Raw genomic sequence first — 20577 nt, forward strand, 5'->3', positions numbered from 1 at the left:
TCTCTGTCCCCCCCTCTCTCTCCGTCCCCCCCCCTCTCTCTCCGTCCCCCCCCTCTCTCTCCGTCCCTCCCCTCTCTGTGTCCCTCCCTCTGTCCTCTCTCTGTCCCTTTCTCTCTCCCTCTCCCTCTCTCTCTCTCTCTCTCTCTCTGCCCCTCTCTCTCCCTCTCTCTCTCTCTCTCTCTCTCTCTCTCTGCCCTCTCTGTCCCTCTCTCTCTCTCTCTCTCTCTCTCTCTCTGTCTCTCTCTCTCTGTCCCTCTCGTTCTCTCTCTGTCCCTCTCGTTCTCTCTCTGTCCCTCTCGTTCTCTCTCTGTCCCTCTCGTTCTCTCTCTGTCCCTCTCGTTCTCTCTCTGTCCCTCTCGTTCTCTCTCTGTCCCTCTCGTTCTCTCTCTGTCCCTCTCGTTCTCTCTCTATCGAAGTAAAGGGACTGCATTATTCTAAAACCAGTGTATGTATGTGTGTTACAATGGGGTGAGTTGGGTAAGGGGTATTAGGTAATCATTTACATTTTTGTCAGTTTAATTATATTACTGTTAAATAATAAAGGGTTACTTGTGTTAAATTTACAAAGCAGGTGATTGCAGTTTAACTGCAATGTCCTCCGGTAATTTAAAAAAACATCTAATATCACTTGTGTTGCAACTCTGGGTCATGTGGGGCTGGAACTGACCGCGCACTAGCCCAGTGTGTAGTAACATTCCTCAGACTGCTTGTCTAACACTTCGTTTTGAATATCTCTCAATTTGTTCAGTTTAAACATGGAGAGTACCAAAGATTATTGTTTTTGGCTTCCACCATCAACTCCACACCCCTGCCATTGATTCCATTCCTCACTGGTCAACATTTCAAGCTGAATCAGTCTGTAATTGTCCCAGAGCTAAACTTTTAATCTTGAGTCTTCTCCATCATGAAGACCAGCTGCTTCAACATCTACCCTCCCCCCGACCCACACCACCACCAACCCCTCTCTGCTTCCACTGCAGCCTGCTTCCTGCAGAGACCCTTATCTGTGTCTTTTGCAGATTTGACCATATCACTCTTTTTCTGACTTTTTAAAATCATTTCCTCCTCCATAAACTTCTAATCTGAAACACTACTGCTTGTATTCTACCCTTTCTAAAGTTTCACTAGCCCATCACTGCATCTTCTCTCAATTACATTTGGTTCAAGAGCTCTCTGTGCTTCACCTTTATAATTCATAATATAATTAATAATATAATTGCATGCATTGCATGTAAATCCTCCCACTTTGTGTGTCTGACTTCCAGTGTTACAAGACCGTGCTGTTGCTAACTTTGGTTGGCTCTTAATTTGTTGCCCGTTGGGTCTTTACTGAATTTGCTCTGTTTCTATAACCTTTGCTCTAGAGTCGCCAGGTATCTTTATGATACCGCCACGAGGTTCAAGTTCAAGTACTGAACAGTAACTCAACATACCAATTCGTAAGATTCAAATCAAAACACATTTATTATACACAGTAAATCACTACTCATGCATAAACTCTACTTTCTAGACTATTCTCTATCACTAAAAGGCCTATACTTAGCTTCGGAACTGGCCCGCCAGATCAGGGGAACAAGTGGTCTTTCGTTCGATCTGAGTCTGCAGGATTCAAAAGCTGGTATGGACTGGTAGCTAGGAGCGCCTATCTCGTAGCGTGCGCAGACTGGGGACTTACTTGGTTGATGCGGCAGCTTAGGCAGTTCACTCTCAAGGGTTGATTCGAGTTGCTGAGTGACCCTGCCAAGAAGGACGATTTGAACTTGGGGACTCTATTTTATAGTCCCCAGGGGCTTCTCGCCCCATCGGGGCGGACCCCGTATCTGGTTCCAAGTGATTGGACTACGTTCCGATCACTTGGATCGATTTCTCCAATACTGGAATTGTTCCCTGATCGTTGGGCGGTCCCTGGGTGTCCGTTGGCCTTCCTTTGTCTTGGCTCCTGCTGGCGCCGAGGAGTCTGGCTTGGCCTTATTCACTTTAAATGTTTTGATTGTTCCCGGGGATCACTCATTAGTATGCAGATGGCTGTGAGTTTCAATGCTGTCTGGGCTTTTGCAAGTTCTAATACACAGGATTTCTGCACTTGCTAGTTTTTGCCTGTGTTGGCTGAATTTCCCTGTAGTCTTTGCGGATCTCCATTTTAAGTCGGGAAGTGGCCAACCCAGGTGGCTACAGTGCCATTGAAGGAATGGACTCTTGGAATCTCTTAAGTGGATAGGTGATCGGAAAACCGTCCCAGTATAGTAGTTCCACCATTGATAACACTAACATACAGAAGATGACTATGTTACTGGTGATACCGTGAGCTTTTTGGTTGATTAAATGACAAACCTAGGATCACAGGAAGCACTCTGGTGTTTTCTGGAAAGGGTCTCTGGAATAGAGCAATGTAGAAAGGACCAGTCATTGCCTGTGACTATTGGGTCCTGTGTTTTGCACTTCCAAAGGATGAAGATTACATATTGCAACTACCTGACTGGTAAATCATAGCAAGTGTTGCAACTTGATAAATTTTGTTAATAAATTGTAAATCCTGATCTCTAATGGGTTTCCATTGGGGCAGCAGGTTGGTACATGGGGTGGCACAGTGGTTAGCATTGCTGCATCACCGCACCATGAATCCAGGTTCAATTCTGACCTTTGGTGACTGTGCAGAGTTTGCACTTCCCTGTGTCTGTGTGTTTCTTCCGGGTGCTCCGGTTTCCTCCCATGATTTCAAGATGTGCCGGTTAGGTGGGGTTTTGGGGTTACGGGGACAGGGCGGCGGGATGGGCCTGGGTTTGCTGCTCTTTTAGAGGGTTGGTGCAGATTCGATGGGCCAAATGGCCTTCTGCACTGTAGGAATTCTATGGTTCCTGACTCAAATGACTGATTATCAGTTTTTTTTGCTTTATCTACACTTAAGGTATTGTTTTGTGACTTGTCCAGAAGCCCCCAGCTATTCTACCACTTTGTTATCACATAACGGTAGTGAACCAGAGTTTGTTCTGTGATGAGATATAAAATCAAATATTAACTAGATACTGCTTCAAACCTATAAAAGTAGATAGCCAATCAAGATATTGTGCTTTGTCATTTGTATGCACAAGTCAGAACAGAAGTCCGAACAAGGGAATAATTTATTTGTATATTCCATTTGCTATCCTGCAACTGCAAAAGTGAAGCTCGGCAGTTCATGAAAATCAGTGGACCAGGGATGTTAACTTGTTGTTTTGGACTCTACCTTAAATAGAGTGCTAACACTCTGTAGCCTTTAGTAATGTTGTGTAGCACAGACAGTGACACAGCAAAGTAAAGATGAAGTTACCTGCAACCAAACTCTCTCTTCAGTAGTAACCCCTACATAAAATGATTATATTCTCAGTTTTTGAAAAGCGAGCCATTGAGCAATGGACACAATCTTTCATGTCTTTTTAAATAACAAAAAGAATAGTGAAAAAAATGGCCAACTGGTCCATGATTATGCAAAAAGAGAAAAATAATTCAGTTAATGTATTGTGTAGAGGCTCTTCCTCACACCTGGGAGTGGTTTAAAAAAAAGTAATTCCCTTGGGGGCTGGGGAACAGGAGAGTGGGGTGAAAGCCTTGATCAATCCGGGTTGTTGACTGCTTAGAGGCAGCTAATGGTTTATCTGGTTACATTACCTTTTTGTGGCGCGAGTTAGAATTCTGAGCATGTGCTGCTTCTCACATTGGGAGACCTGCTGCAGTGTTGTCATATCCTGAAACACTGGTTTTGTGCAACAATCTACATTGCAAATGTAGAGCCATGAAGGGCTCTCTGGCTGCAAACCACTTTCAGCACTTAATTCAAATCCCATTCAGTTTAGCAGAGCGAGCAGACATTGACAAGTAATGGAGATAGATGACCAAAGAAATGGTCGATTGGAGAGACGTGTCAAGGCGTAGATGTTTCAGAATGGAATTCTTAGTAATCCTGGCAAAAGTATGTTCACTAATACTGGAATGCTCTGGTATTTTACAATGTCAGTGATTCATTAAAGATTTAAACGTGTCCTTTTTTCTTAAACTGCTTTCCCAAAGATTTTGATTTCTCACACTATGGTATCTCTCAAGTGTCCATTATTCATCTCGTGAATGCTGGCAGACAATTCTACAATGAGAGCATCAGTGCAGATTATATTCCTTTGTGTTGTTAATGCTAGCAGGGGTTACCATCTGCATCATTAGATCTTTTTCCTTTGTTCTGTAATCCAGAGGCACTGGGGTTCACTTCATTCAAATCTGCAAACACCTCACTGACTAGCATCAAATCTGGAACCTTCCTGATTTGTATGTTGTAGGTATTTACTTGGTAAACTCACTGAGCCTTTTAGACGAGGTGACTTTTAAGTTTCGATTTGGCATTCACAACATGCCCTCAACCTCTACATCATCTCTTCCCTCGCTTGCATGACACCTACCAACTAGCTGAAACATGTCATTCATGGAACCTAGATTGCTGACATACACTCCTGGAGATGAAATGATGGATGGTCTACGATAAATGGGAAAATACAGTTTTTAAAGTAGACATGGTTGGAAAGGATTGAGACATGGGCACATAACGTCCTGGTTTCCTGGTATCGCTTTTTGTGGGAGGGGGTATACCAGTGATGCACTGGGGAATCCCTATTGAAAGTTTCCAAGTCAGGGAATACCCTGCAATTGACCAGAAGAGCGAACTTCCCCTGGACAATTTTGCTGGGCTGGGAACCATCCGAGAAAGCGGTTCAAATCACTAACTTCGGATGGTTTGACCAGTTTTGCCCTGCTAATTATTCTGAAAAAGTTAGAAGTAAAATAAAAAAAAAGCACTTCTAACTTTTTTTTTTAGAAACGCATTTTATTCAAACTTGTATCAAAGGCGGTTACAGCAAATATACACCCCGGGAAACATTCTTCCCAACAATCAACTATACAGTTTGTACAGATTTTTCTCCTTTATCACCCCCCACCCCCCTGCGACGAACAGCTCTTCAAACACGGTCACAAACATCCCCCACCTTTTCTCACACTCCCCTGCTGAGCCCCTTAACTCATACTTTATCTTCTCTAACTGCAGGAAGTCATACAGGTCACCCAACCATGCTGCTACCCCCGGTGGCGATGACGATCGCCACTCCAGCAAAATTTGTCGCCCGTGCAATCAGAGGCGAAGGCCAAGACATCGGTCTTCCTCCTCTCCATGAGCTCCAGCTTCTCTGCAACCCCAAATATCGCCACCAAAAGGTCCGGGTCCACTCCCTTTTCCACTATCCTGGCTAAGACCCCGAACACTCCCACCCAGAATCGTCCCAATTTTTCACAACCCCAAAACATGTGCGCATGATTCGCTGGCCCCCGCCCACACCTCTCTCACGCATCTGCTACCCCCTGAAAGAATCCGCTCATTCTCGCCCGAGTCATATGCACGCTGTGCACCACCTTAAACTGTATCAGGTCATCCTTGAACAAGAGGAGGTCCCGTTTACCCTTCGCAGTGTCTCACTCCATACTCTCCAATTGATCTCCATTCCCAACTCCGCTTCCCATTTCTCCTTGATCTTCATCACCCGCTCACCTCCCTGCTCCCCCAGCCACTTATATATATCCCCAATTCTTCCCTCCCCTCCCGTTCCACATCCGGAACCAGCAGTCGCTCCAGCAGGGTGTATCCCGGCAATCTAGGGAACCCCTTCCAGACCTTTCGTGCAAAGTCCCTAACCTGTCGATACCTGAACTCGCTACCCCTCGGTAGCTCTAACCTCTCCAGACTGGCGAACCCTTTCTCCAAATACAAATCCCTCACCTTGACCAGCCCCACTTCCCTCCACCTCCTGTATACACTTACCCCCCCCCCCCCCGGCCTCAAACCCATGATTCTCGCACAGCGGCGTTAGCACCGACACACTTTCACCCGAAAATGCCTCCTCAGCTGATTCCATATCTTCACCGTGAACTGCACCACTGGGCTCCCTGAAACCTACCTGGAGCCACTGGCAATGCTGCCGTCATCATTGCCCTCAAACTAGACCCCTTACAAGATTCCTCCTCCATCCTATCCCACTCTACTTCATCTCATTATCACCACCGGCCCACCTTGTCCACATTCGCCACCCAATAATAATGAAGCAAGTTTGGCAACGACAAGCCCCCCTGCTGCCTCTGCCTCTGTAGCAGGGTCCTCCCCACCCGTGGCACCTTCCCCGCCCATACAAAGTGAGAGATGATTGTGTCCACTTTCCGAAAAAAGGCCTTTGGTATAAAGATCGGGAGATAAACAAGAACCTCGGCAGAATATTAATTTTCACCACTTGGACCCTTCTGCCAACGTTAAGTGCAGTGTGTCCCACCTCTTAAGATCCTCCCTGGCCTCCTCCACCAGCTTCGTTAAGTTCCACTTATGGAGCCCCGTCCATTCCCTCGCTCTCTGAATCCCCAAGTACCTAAACCTATCCCTCGCTACCGTAAATAGTACTGTGCCAGCTCATTCGCTGGGAATACCTCGCTTTTCCTTACATTCAGCTTGTATCCCGAGAACCCACCAAACTTCCCCAACACACCCATAATCCTTCCCATACTGTCCAACGGATCCAAAACATACGGCAAGAGGTCATCGGCATATAGAGCGACACCCGATGCTCCCTCTGTCACTTCATTATCCACTGTCACTCTGCCGACCCCCTGAGAGCCATCGCCAATGGCTCTATGGCCAGCGCAAATAGCAGCGGCGACAGCGGGCACCCCTGCTTCGTTCACCTGTGTAAGTCAAAGCTTCGTGAGATCATATGATTCGTCCTCACCATCCCTCTTGGCGCCACATACAGCAACCGCACCCATGCCACAAATCTCGACCCAAACCTTCCCAAAACTTCGAACAAGTACCACCACTCCGATCAAATGCTTTTTCCGCGTCCATGGACACCACCACCTCCGGTACCAGAGCTCTCGACGGATTCATCACCACATTCAACAGCCGTCTTATATTACTCACGAGTTGCCTGCCCTTCATGAAGCCTGTTTGATCTACTGCAACCACCCTGGGACACAATCCTCCATCCACCCTGCCAACAACTTAGCCAATAATTTCACATTTAGGGCAGCACGGTAGCACAAGTGGATAGCACTGTGGCTTCACAGCGCCAGGGTCCCAGGTTCGATTCCCCACAGAGTGGAGTCTGCACGTTCTCCCCGTGTCTGCATGGGTTTCCTCCGGGTGCTCCGGTTTCCTCCCACAGTCCAAAGACGTGCAGGTTAGGTGGATTGGCCATGCTAAATTGCCCTTATTGTCAAAAAGGTCAGGAGGGGTTATTGAGTTACGGGGATAGGGTGGAAGTGAGGGCTTAAGTGGGCCGAATGGCCTCTTTCTGCACTGTATGTTCTATGTGTTCAATAGTGATATGGTTCTATACGACCCACATTCCACTGGATCCTCTTTTTTGGGGATTAGTGTGATTACTGCCTGCTTCATCATCTCCGGCAACTCCCCCTTCTTCAATGCTTCATTAAATGCCCCCAGCAGATGTGGTGCCAGGTCTGCCGCAAATGCCTTATAAAATTCTGCCGGTTACCCACCCGGCCCAGGGGCCTTCCCCGCCTTCATATCCCTGATACTAACCAGCACCTCCCTCAGCCCCAGGGGCTCCTCCCAACGCCTGCCTCTTTGCTTCCTCCACCTGGGGAAGTACCAGCTCGTCCAGAAACCATGTCCCCTCCTCTCCTCCTGTATCTGCCTCATGAAGTCCCAGGTAATATTCTCTAAATGCCTCATTTATCTTCCCTGGCTCTGACACCACATCCCCAGCCCCAGCCCGGATCTTCAATATTTCCCTGGACGCAGCCTGCCTCTGCAGCTGGTGCGCCAGCATGTGGCTCGCCTTCTCCCCATACTCATATTGCACCCCTCTTGCCCTACCCGTTGTCAGCCTGTCAAATTGCCCCTGCAATTTTTCCTCCACGCCAATCCCTCCACGGTGGGCACCTCTTCAAATATTCCCTGTCCACCTCCACTATCTCGCTCACTAGATGGTCATGTTCCGCCCTCCTTATTCGCACAAACTGTAAATGAGATAATTTCTCCCCGGACCACTGCCTTCAGTACGTCCCAAAAAATGCCCGTCGACACCTCCCCATTCTGATTGAACTCCCCATAATCCCTAATCGCCAACCACACCCCATCACAAAAACCTCCATCTGCTAGCAACCCCGAATCAAACCTCAACCCCGGCCTCGACTCTCGTCCCGTACTGAACTGAATATCCAGCCAGTGGGGTGCATGGTCCGAGATAACTATCCCCGTTTACTCTGCCCCCTCCACCCCAACCAAAATCTCCCGACTCACTACAAAGTAATCAATCCTCGAATACACCTTATAGACGTGTGAAAAGAAGGAATACTCCCTTTCCCCTGGGTTCTGAAAGCGCCATGGATCCATCATACCCACCCTCTCCATAAATCTTCCCAGCTCTCTTGCCATTCGTACCTTACCCATCGACCTGGGGCTCGATCTATCCACCCTCGGCTCCAGGACACAGTTAAAATCTCCTCCCATGATCAGCTGGTACGTGGCCAAATCCGGGATTGCTGCCAGCAACCCCCTCATAAACTCCTGAACTCCAGGTAGCCTTCTCCAAAAGCAAACAAACAGATGTTAAACACAAACAGTCTCATAAAACAGGAGGGGGGATGGAAACACCCATCCCCACATAAACTTTTCACCCCTACAACTCCTTACAATCACAACATTGAACAGAAACCCCCTCCCCCCCACCAAAAAAGGCGACAATCCCCCAATCCCTACACCCACTTCAAACATGCTCCCGACCATTATATAGTGCCAGCACCTCGGTTCCCAAGCATTGTCCACTCAGTTCTCCCCCAGTTTATGCTCCTTAATGAAGTCTTCGGCTGCATCTGGGGATCTTGAAATAATACTCCCAGCCTCCGAACGTCACCCATAATTTCGCCGGGTAGAGCACCCCAAATCTGATCTGCCGCCGGTACAGCACCGCCTTGGTCTTGTTGAAACCTGCTTGCCGTTTTGCCAACTCTGCTCCGATGTCCTGATAAATCCGAACGTTATTTCCCTCCCAGTCGCAGCTACACTTCTCCCTGGTCCACCGTAGAATTTTCTCTTTCTCCACAAATTCATAGAGTCTCACGGTCACCGCCCGCGGCGGCTCCCCAGCTCTAGGCTTTTGCCTCAGAGACCTATGCGCTCGGTCCACTTCAGGTGCCTCATCTAGCACCCCTTCTGCCACCTGTCCCGCCAGCATCCTCGAGACGTACCTCGTGGCACTGGCACCTTCCACTCCTTCAGGCAGGCCCACTATACACAGGTTCTGCCTTCTCGAGGCATTCTCCTGCTCCTCCACCGTTGCCCTCAGCGTTTTACAAAGGTCTCCTTGGAGCCCCACCGCCGCCTCCAGAGCCCCCACACGATCGCTGTTGTCCGAGATCACTCCTTCAATCTCCCGAATCTGTGACCCCTGCACCTCCAAACGCCTCTCCATCCGCCCCAAAGTACTTCTTCAGAGGTGCCACCGCTTCTGCAATGGCCTTTGCATAATCCTGATATATTTCTTTCCTCTGTTTATGGAATTCCTCCTTGATAAAAGTCATTGGTTCCTGTATCTGGGGCCTTACAGCTTGCCCCTCCCCCATCTGCATGCTGGAAGAGACCATCTGTGAAGCACAAGACTGTTTCAACTTTCCAGCCAAACCTCTCTCTGTTTTCTGCCAGGTCCACTGATCAGAAGACATACCACTCCAGGGGTAAACTACTCCTCTAACATTCACCTACGCCTTTTCATCAAAATTCCACCCGGATGTGGGTAAAAAGAGCCTTTTTCTGTGACTTTGTACAGGAACAGCCCTTTATGTGACCAATCACTCCATGGTCACAAGTGGAAGTATGAGCACTTTTAAAAAAAAAAAAAAAAATTTGAGTGCCCAATTATTTTTTCCAATAAGGGGCAATTTAGCATGGCCAATCCACCTATCCTGCACATTTTTGGGTTGTGGGGGTGAAACCCACACAAACACGAGAGAACGTGCAAATTCCACACAGACAGTGACCCGGGGCCTGGATTCGAACCCGGGTCCTCAACGCCATAGGCAGCAATGCTAACCACTGTGCCACCATGCTGCCCAATGTTATTGTTATGTATCTTCTTAATTAAACCAATTGCTGATGTCATCAGTAAGTGCTGTGTTGTCATTAGTTGTTGCCTGTGTATATCTGTATTTAATTGCCATTCGTTCTGATTCATTTCCATTACTGTTACTTTCATGTTTAAGTTGCTGCTCTTGTTTTTGAGTCCTTGCTATATTTTAAACATTATTATTTTTATATATTAACGAAGATTCATTTCAATGCGTTTCAACTACCTTTTTGTGGTCAACCCACCACATCTTTGTGGCCGCGAGAATAAAACAATCTGAGTTTCAGCATAAAGTTTTGCTAGGTTTACTGACGGAAGACAAGTTAGCAGCGCCATGGCTATGTTTGGGCCTATCAGTGAGTTTGTGGAAGGGAACGAGAACTGGACTGAATATGTGAAAAGGTTGGAACACTTTTTTTTGTTGGCCAATGGGATTGCAGATGAGGCTAAAGTGCTCAGTTCTCCTGTGTGTATGTGTGGGGCGAAGACTTGCAAGCTAGTGAGAAATTTAGTTACACAGAAACTGGAGGGCATTTCATTTTCAGATTTAGTTACACTCGTTCTGAATCATCACAATCCGAAGCCCTCCGTTATTGTGCAACATTTGAAATTCCACAGGCATTTTTGGAAGACGGGACAGTCTAGCTTACTTTGTTGCTGAATTGCGGCAGCTCCCTAACCATGGTGAGTTAAAAGATTTCTGATGTAAGGATGGTCATCTATCATAGAAGATGGTGGGCTGAAGCCTTATGTGAGGTGCAGAGACTAGTTAATTGTGCAGGATGGTTGCACACTGTGGGGGGTGGGAGTGGTTATTTCACCCCTTGGTTGTTCACAAATAATGGATGAAATTCATGAGACTAATCCAGGCGCTTCAAAAAGTCTAGGCAGGTCATATGTTTGGCGACCGAATATGGAACAGGAGCGGCACGGTGGCTCAGTGGTTAAGCACTGCTGCCTCACAGCTCCAGGGACCTGGGTTCAATTTAGGCCTTGGGTGACTGTCTCTGTGGAGTTTGCACTTCCTCCCTGAGTGTGCGTGGGTTTGCTCCAGGTGCTCCGGTTTCCTCCAACAGTTGAAAGATGTGAAGTTTAGGTGGATTGGCCTTGCTAAATTGCCCCTTAGTGTCCATAAGGTTAGGTGGGGTTACTGGGTTATGGGGATAGGGTGGAGGCGTGCTCTTTCCAAGGGCCGATGCAGAATCGATGGGCTGAATCGTCTTCTTCATCACTGTAAATTCTGGAATTGGAGAACAAAGTGAATGCCTGTTATGCATGTCAATCTAACCACTAGATGGCGCTACTAGCACCATTACATCCTTGGGAGTGGCCTGATTGTGCTTGGTCGAGACTTCATGTGGATTTTGAAGGTCCTTTCATGGATCACGTGTTTAGTTATTGTGGATGCACATTCTAAGTGGTTAGAAGTATGCATGAGCAACAATAGAGCTTCGAGTGCCATGGAGAAGCTATGCCTAGTCATGGATTACAAGATTCTCTAGTTTTTGATAATGGCACAGCATTTACGAGCAAGTTGTTCCAAGAGTTAATGCAAAGGAGTTGAATACACCATGTGTGCACCACGCTTTTTCATCCAGCTTCAAATGTTTTGGCAGAGTGAGCTGTTCAAACATTGAAGGAAGGATTGAAGAGGATGACAGATGATACTTTAGGGACCAAGCTCTTGAGGTTGTTGCTTCAATATCGTATCATACAACAAATAATACGGGATCCTCACCAGCTGAATTATTAATGGGTAGAAGACCAAAGTCTCACCAGGATCTTTTGTATCCAGATGTCAAAACAAAAGTGGGAAGGAGGCAAGAACAGCAGAAAGAGACACATGATTAGCATGCTAAGAAGAAATGTTTTAACCCAAATAATTGTGTTTATATCAGGAATTTTGGCAGTAACCAGTTTTGCCGACCTGGAGTTATTCTTTTATCAAAGTGGTCCAGTATCTTTGGTAGTGAAATCGGACAGTGGAAGAGTTGTTCACAGGCACCAAGATCATATTTGTCTACACCATGTCTGAGACAGCAAAAGTTCCAGATCCCAAATGTTAGGAAAGAGTTAATGTTCTCTAGTACTTAAGTTGGAATTAGGGTTTTAATTGTTAATGGACTGCACCAAATATAAAGGGACATTGTGGTGTTGGAGAAGTGATTGCTGAACACAAACTTGGGTCGATGAAGTCAAGGCCTGCTTTGTAGTCCTTATTATAGAGTTACCATTGGAGCTTATCAGGAAAAGCTGCTGTGCAAATTCAACAAGAAGTGATTCCTGTTGTATTAGGTCTTCCAGTGGACTCTACTTCAGCCAAGGGACAATCATGCACAGATACTCAACCTACTCCTGCACCCATAGGTTCAGTTGAATTAAGTCGATCCATTGCTGATGTCATTAGTACATGCTGTGACATTATTAGATTGTTACCTGTGTATATTCACATTTAACTGCCATTAGTATTGATTCTTTTCCGTTACTGTTATTTCGATGTTTAACTAGTTGCTTCCGTTTTTGACTATTTTAAGCTTTATTATTTTTGTATAGTAAATAACTAACTTTAAAAAAAAATAAACATTTTATTGAGGTATTTTTTGGTACTATAACCACAACACAATAAACAATGTACATGAAACTATAAACATAGTGCAAAAGCCGTCTCCCTCCCTTACAGGTCCCATCTTTATTAACCCCTACTCTAAGCTAAACTAACTCTTTCCCCCCCCCCCCCCTTCTGCTGATGATCAATTTTCCGCGAAGAAGTCGACGAACGGTTGCCACCTCCGGGCGAACCCTAACAGTGACCCTCTCAAGGCGAACTTGATTTTCTCCAAACAGAGAAAGCTAGCCAGGTCTCCGACTTCGGGGGCTTTGAGTCACTCCAAGTTAATAGTACCCATCTCCGGGTTACCAGGGAAGCAAAGGCCAGAACGTCTGCCTCTTTCTCCTCCTGGATTCCCGGGTCTTCAGACACTCCGAAAATCGCCACCTCTTGACTCAGCACCACCCTTGTTTTTAACACCATGGGTATGACATCTGCAAACCCTTGCCAAAATCCTCTAAGCTTCGGACATGCCCAAAACATGTGGACATGGTTCGCTGGTCCTCCCGCACATTTTGCACACCTGTCTTCCACCCCAAAGAATCTGCTCATCCGGGCCACTGTCATGTGAGCCTGTTGTATCAGGCTGAGCCTGGCACATGTTGTGGACGCGTTGACTCTACTCAACGCGTCCGCCTTTAGACCATCCTCTAGCTCTCCTCCCAGCTCCTCCTCCCACTTGCGCTTCAGCTCCTCGGTCTCCGTCTCCTCTGACCTCATAAGTTTCTTGTAAATGTCCGAGACGCTCCCTTCTCCTACCCACCCTCTGGAAACTACCCTGTCCTGAATCCCCTTTAGCGGTAGGAGCGGGAAGGTTGACACCTGTTTACGTAGGAAGTCCCGCACCTGCAGATACCTGAATTTGTTTCCCCTCACCAACCCAAACTTTTCCTCCAGCGCCCTCATACTCGGAAAGCTCCCCTCTATAACCATGTCCCCCACCCTCTCAATCCCTACTCTCTGCCATATCTGGAAGCCCCCATCCATACTTCCCGGGGCAAACCGGTGATTATTACAGATTGGGGACCAGAAATGAAATGAAAATGAAAATCGCTTATTGTCACAAGTAGGCTTCAAATGAAGTTACTGTGAAAAGTAACTTCCAGCGCCTGTTCGGGGAGGCTGGTACGGGAATTGAACCATGTTGCTGGCCTGCCTCGGTCTACTTTAAAAGCCAGCTATTTAGCCCTGTGCTAAACCAGCACCGATGCTCCCACATGTCTCCTCCATTGCCCCCAGACTCTCTGGGCTGCCACTACTACGGGGCTGGCGGAGTACCGTGCCGGCGGGAACGGCAGAGGCGCAATTACCAACGGCCACAAACTGGTGCGCTTGCATGAAGCCGCCTCCATATGCTTCCATGCTGACCCCTCCCTCACCACCCACTTCTGATCATGGCTATATTTGCCGCCCAGTAATAGTTCTAAAATTTGGCAGCGCCAGCCCGCCCTCTCCCCGACTCCTCTCCAGCATTACCTTCCTTACCCGTGGGCTCTTGCCCGCCCAAACAAAGCCGGTGATCACTTTGTTGACCCGTTTAAAAAAGGACACATTGAAACACGAACAGGAATCTCGAGAGGACCGTCATCTTCACCATCTGCACCTTCCCAGCTAATGACAACGGGAGCGCGTCTCATCTCCGAAAATCGTCCTTCATTTGGTCTACTAGCCGGGCCAGATTTAATTTATGCAGCCGGTCCCATTCCCGCGCCACTTGAATGCCTAGGTCCCTTCCCCCTACTAATCTAAACGGGCAGCTCCCCCAATCGCCTCTCCTGTCCCCTCGCCTGGACTGCAAATATCTCACTTTTCCCCATATTTAGCTTATACCCTGAAAACCGGCCAAATTCCCCCAGAATCCTCATGATTTCTTCCATCCCCTCTAATGGGTCCGATACATACAGAAGTAGGCCGTCTGCATAGAGCGAGACTCTGTGCTCCACCCCCTGAGGCTCTCAGAGCAATTGCCAATTCGCTAGCGCTAACAACAGTGGGGAGAGGGGGCATCCCTGTCTCGTCCCCCAGTGCAGTCTAAAATAAGTAAGATTAACTTTCAATAGGTTTCAGCTACCTTTGTGTGGTCAAGTTACCCAATAACTAATTTAGAAACCCAGACTGGCCCCACACGGGACACTTGTCATGCGCCGTATCCCCCCATCTCTCTCCTGGTTTGACCCCCATCCCCACCCGCTCTCCTGGTTACTCTGCACTGATGCATCTGGGAGTGCGCTTCGCTGCTCCTGTCTTGCCCAGCCTGAGGGAGCAAGCTTGGGTGAGACAGGATTTGGACTTTCAACGTGGGTAAGTCCATCCAGAGTGACAATCCGCCGGAGATTGCAAATCCGAGGAAATTACAGGCCAAAGTCTATAGATTTATAACCACACCACCTCTGGATCAGACATTTGGTCGATAACTGTGGTGAGTGTTTGATATTTTGAGGCTTAGTCATCATTGAAGCCATTAAAGGGTTAATCCTTTTGTGCTTCCGTACCAATTTTGCAATTAAATTCACTAAAGAAGATTCAGTTCATGGTCTTCTGTGGTACAATCCTTAGCATCATACACAACTGGCTCTGGCTTTCCACACACAAGGGAAATGGTTGGACTTTGACCTCTAAGGAATTCCACTCTGCAAGTGAAACAATGTGTCCACTGTTCAGTGGGCAGTACTTTTTGACATCAGTTTTAACAAGTTGAATGCTGTGTGGATGGGTTTCCTGTATCCGTCTGAATAGCTTGTTGAAATCTGCCCTGGAAATATTACTGAAGAGAGTCACAACATCGAAAAGAATGAATTGTATTTGGAGGTCAAAGTTGCATTTGATTTGCTTCTGTACTTGGGAATCAAATGTGTAGATTGCAAATAAACTCAGTGTCATGTATTTTAGTTTGATCCTTATAAGATATTGGAGTATTACTTTATAATAATTTGTTGAACAAATGAGAAAATTTGCCTAAATTTAGTTGTACAAAGCTGTGTTACAAAGTGTTTTTTGTACTATTTTGCAGCTTTTGTGGGGAGATGGTAGTGTAGTGGTCATATCGTTAGATTAGTATACAAGGGCGCAGGTCACTCTCTAGGTACATGAGTTCAAATCCCACACTTGGCAGCTGGTGACATTTAAATTCAATAAATCTGAAAGTTAATGCTAGTCTCAGGGATGGTGATCAAAGGGCAGCACGGTGGCGCAGTGGATAGCACTGCTGCATCACGGCGCCGAGGTCCCAGGTTCGATCCCGGCTCTGGGCCACTGTCCGTGTGGAGTTTGCACATTCTCCCCGTGTTTGCGTGGGTTTCACCCCCACAACCCAAAGATGTGCAGGGTAGGTGGATTGGCCACGCAAAATTGCCCCTTAATTTGATAAGATGAATTGGGTATTCTTAAATTTATTTTTAAAAAAAAATTACCACATTGCTGTGTGAATCTTAGCTGCATGCCTTTCCAAGATTTCAGGTGTCTGCGCTTCAAAAAGTACTTTATTGGCTGTGCAGCTCTTTGGGACATCCAGTGGCGATGGAAGGTACAATTTCAAAAGAATGGGAATGATGATTATGGGAGTGTTTTTTTAAACTTTAGATGCTCTGTTTCAGAATTGAGTGCCTTTGTAGTTAAGTATTCAAGGTGATTGAACTTGGTCTTTTTGTTTGGAAATTATTTTTGTTACATTTTTCACATTTTATGCAGAAGTTACAAAAGACATGAGCACTTTTTTTTACAACATAGCAGCCCCAAACCAACAGAACTAACTCCACAAAAGGCGAATAACATCCCCCCACGCCCCCCCAACAGTTAACAGTGACCAATTCACTAAAGTACAATATAAACAGCTGCCATCTTCGATAGAACCCCTCAATCAATCCCCCTCGGTGTATTTGACCGTTTTGAGGTGCAAACACTCCCATCAAGTTCCTTAGCCACGCCGAAGCACTCGGCAATGTCGCCAACCTCAAGCCCAAAAGGATCTATCTTCATGCTACCAACGCAGCAAATGCCAGAAAATCCACCCCTGCCCCCGTCTGCCGTTCCAGCACACCAGCGATCCCAAAAATCGCTGCCACTGGGCAGGGTTCCAACCCCACAGTCAGGATCGCTGACTTGAACTTGGTCTCAACAATGCACTACCTTGCTGCAGCATTGTGACAGTGGTCTTTCTTGGACCAGCCATTTGAAGCAACCCACCATGTATGTTGCACCTGATATTTGTGCCTAGGTTGGAGTGGGTGTTGTTAGAATCTCAGGCGGGAAACAACAATTTACAATTTGTATGCCCCAGGAGTGACAACACTGACCAATAACTCCATTGCAGTGTTAATGTAAGCCTACTTGTGACACTAATAACGATTATTATTAGGTATATTTTTTGTTCAAACTTGAATGTGAACACAGAATCAGTCACATTAGCAACAAAGTAATAGCTTACAGTTATTAACTAAAAGGATTAACTGTTACTTACTCCCTACACCTGCAACTATATATATTTTAATTAAGCAAACCAATATCATTCAAAATCACTTATAAATACAGTTATCGATCAGGTTACTTGCGTTTCTCTGTGCAAAGATCTTGGAGAGAACATTTCGGGCGACAGCTGCAGCCCTGTCTTGTCAGACTAAAATCCTGTGGCAAACTGCAAAACTACAGATAGACCTGGCTTCACCCCTTAATTACATCATAAGGCATTCTTTGGTTTCCTCCCACTAAGATGTCCCATGCCCTGTTTATCCAGGACTAAGCACCATCCCTCATAAATCATCTGCACCCCAGGTATTCTCCAAAACCAAAAGAATGTTCTATTTACCATCTATCTGTAAACTAGTAAATGGTCCTCACTTTTACGACCCCTTAATCTCCGCTTCAGCCGACCTACTGCCTGTACGTATCTTAAACCAAGCTTTTTAACAACATTATTGCAACAAATACAAAACGTATGACAATTTCCTACATTCATCAGTCTGGTGGGTATTTTGTAAGTGGACTTAATGTATGGACGAGGTGGGGGGACGAAAAGGGCTGTTCAGGAAATGCTTGTGTGGAGGATTGGGTGTGTTGCTGTGCGCGTGGGTAGTTGGTTTTAATTTTTAATTTAAAAAAAAAAATTTAGAGTACCCAATTCATTTTTTCCAATTAAGGGGCAATTTAGCGTTCCCAATCCACCTACCCTGCACATCTTGTGAGTTGTGGGGGCGAAACCCACGTAAACACGGGGAGAATGTGCAAACTTCACATGGACGGTGACCCAGGGCTGGGAACGAAGCTGGGACCTCGGCGCCGTGAGGCAGCAGTGCTAACCACTGCAACACTGTGCTGCCCTAGGGTTGTTGGTTTTTATGCGCATTTGTGTGTATATAGGCATTGTATATAGTGTATCTGAGTTGCCGATGTGTGTAAATTGTGAATAGAGTGCTAATGCTTCAGAAGGCAGTATGTGCCTTGTGAACAATTTTGAAACCTGACAATTGTGTTATGAAACAGGTAAAAGGTTTGAGAGCTAGATTTGGAGAATGCAGAACCTCATTTTATATGGATGTGAAGTAACAATTTAAAGCAGTGACAAATTTTTCTGGTACTTGCCGAGTTAGCTTTTAACATTCATAAGTGATAACTAGATATTTTCTGACTGTGCCATTGAACACTTTTGTGTATAGTCATTTTGAGATATTTTCTCGGGGAAGAACAAGATTTCTACCAAATACTGATCGAAACAACACATTCTTTTCCTGAGAGGGACCTCTCCATAATTTTTTTCCTTTTTTGCTTAAGCGTTCTGACTCTTTGGATCATAATTCTATTCTTGGTTGGTAGTCGGGGATTTGGGCCCAGTAACTGCTTTTGTGTGTTTCACATTGCAGCTCTGTGGAACCTGCATGCTTGCTGATAGAACGATTGATGACTGGTTTGGTTTAGGCAAGTGAAAAGCAGATCTGGTGAAGTATAAATTGGCAGATTGTGAGCCAATGAAAAAAGACCAATCCATTAACCTTTTCTTGTCAAGAGATAATACACCTAATGAGAATGAATTTTATTTAAAATGTGAAACCTTATGGGATTCGTGTGAAGGTGCCTTTTGATTATAGAATGTGAAGGGGATGTCGCTTGCTTGTCTGGTATCCACCTACGTGAAGCAGGGATCATTGGAAGCTTGGCTTAATTTTTTAAATCTGCCCCACATAACCCCATCCTCATTACAGCGAGTCAATTTAACTAAGAGTTAACTGAAGCTAGGGCAGCACGGTGGGGCAGTGGGTTACCCTGCTGCTTCACGGCGCCGAGGTCCCAGGTTCGATCCCGGCTCTGGGTCACTGTCCGTGTGGAGTTTGCACATTCTCCCCGTGTTTGCGTGGGTTTCGCCCCCACAACCCAAAAATGTGCAGGTTTAGGTGGATTGGCCATGCTGCCCCTTAATTGGAAAAAATGAATTGGGTACTCTAAATTAAAAAAAAAAAAAGAGTTAACTGAAGCTAGGATCAACCAACTTGATCGGAAACTATGACCATTTAGTTATGGTTCAGACACTCATGTTGGTCTTGACCTTTCTGCCATGATATTTGTGCAATGGGTATTGGTGATAAAAGGGTGTCTTCTGAATGTGTCATCAGATGTTGAATTTTGAGAAAAGCAGGAGAGAAAGTATTGGCTGTTTGTTCAGTCATAAAGGAACATCGAATCAGTTTTGAAAACCTGTATATGCAAAACTAATACCTCTGAACCTGTTTAAAAACCCGTTGCCTATTTAAGATAAATGAGGAAATTTATTTTCCACTGAGGGTTGAGAGGCATTGGAACTCTCTTCCTCCAAACGTAGCAGAAGCAGAATCTTTGAATATCTTAGGCAGTGTGATGAACGTAGAAATTGTCATATATTAGATTTTATATTTGTGGCAGTAATGTTATTAAAAGCCTGGGTTAAGATATATATTTGTTGCAGTAATAATATCCAGGCTGTGTCTGCTAAAGCTGCAATTAAGAAGTTTTAAAAGTTGAGGCCATGATTAATTCCAACCACTTACTTGGTTACAGATAAAGGGCTAATGATATACTGTTATAATTTCTGGAGATTCCTTGGAGAGCAGATAATTTTTGAGGGGTTGCGTTTAGTCCTAGCTAAGCAGGTCATGTGACATATTAGTCAGATGCAGATGATGTAATTAATGGGAGAGCCAGGTCTGTCTGTAGTTTTACAGGTTACCCATAGGATTTGAGTCTGATTAATAGAAGGATTTTAAATTGAACAGCAGTTTTGCCAAAGGCTGCTAGGTTGAGCAGATATGTAGTTTCTACTCAATGGGTGTCTCTTTCTCTCCAACAGTCTCTACACAATTAAGCAAGTCATCTGTTTGTGGCATTTGAACTGCATTGGGTTTCTTAATTTGAATTAGTAGCAGGAAGCTTTTCCTTGTGTTTAAGAACTGTTCAACTGATCATTGTAAAGCAATTCTCTTTGGTGTTAATGTGGTTAATTCTGTGTTAGAATTAAAGTTTGTTTTGACATAAAATATACCTATTGGCCAGAGGCATCACTCATGGGGTGGAGTATCCTAATTTTAAAAAGATTTAAGTGCCCAATTCTTTTTTTTCCAATTAAGGGGCAATTTAGCATGGCCAATTCACCTACCCTGCACATCTTTGGGTTGTGGGGGTGAGACCCATGCAAACTCCACATAGGCAGTGACCTGGGGCTCGGATCGAACCCGGGCCCTCGGCGGCGTGAGGCAGCAGTCCTAACCACTGCGCCACCGTGCCGCCCCACTGGGGTGAAGTATCCTTTCCTCACAGTTGTATAAATTTAAAAAAAATTGTTTGGAGTTCTTGTCCGGTATCCTA

The 20577-nt window shown here is 45.8% G+C and overlaps 1 protein-coding gene across 7 annotated transcripts in view; it reads left to right on the top strand.

Annotated features, from left to right (window-relative positions):
- Positions 1-20577, top strand: part of nf1a (neurofibromin 1a) — a 372455-nt gene that overhangs the window by 43985 nt on the left and 307893 nt on the right. The window lies entirely within an intron of this gene.

Source organism: Scyliorhinus torazame, chromosome 12 (assembly GCF_047496885.1).
Source record: "Scyliorhinus torazame isolate Kashiwa2021f chromosome 12, sScyTor2.1, whole genome shotgun sequence".
In the NCBI taxonomy this organism is placed as follows: Eukaryota; Metazoa; Chordata; class Chondrichthyes; order Carcharhiniformes; family Scyliorhinidae; genus Scyliorhinus; species Scyliorhinus torazame.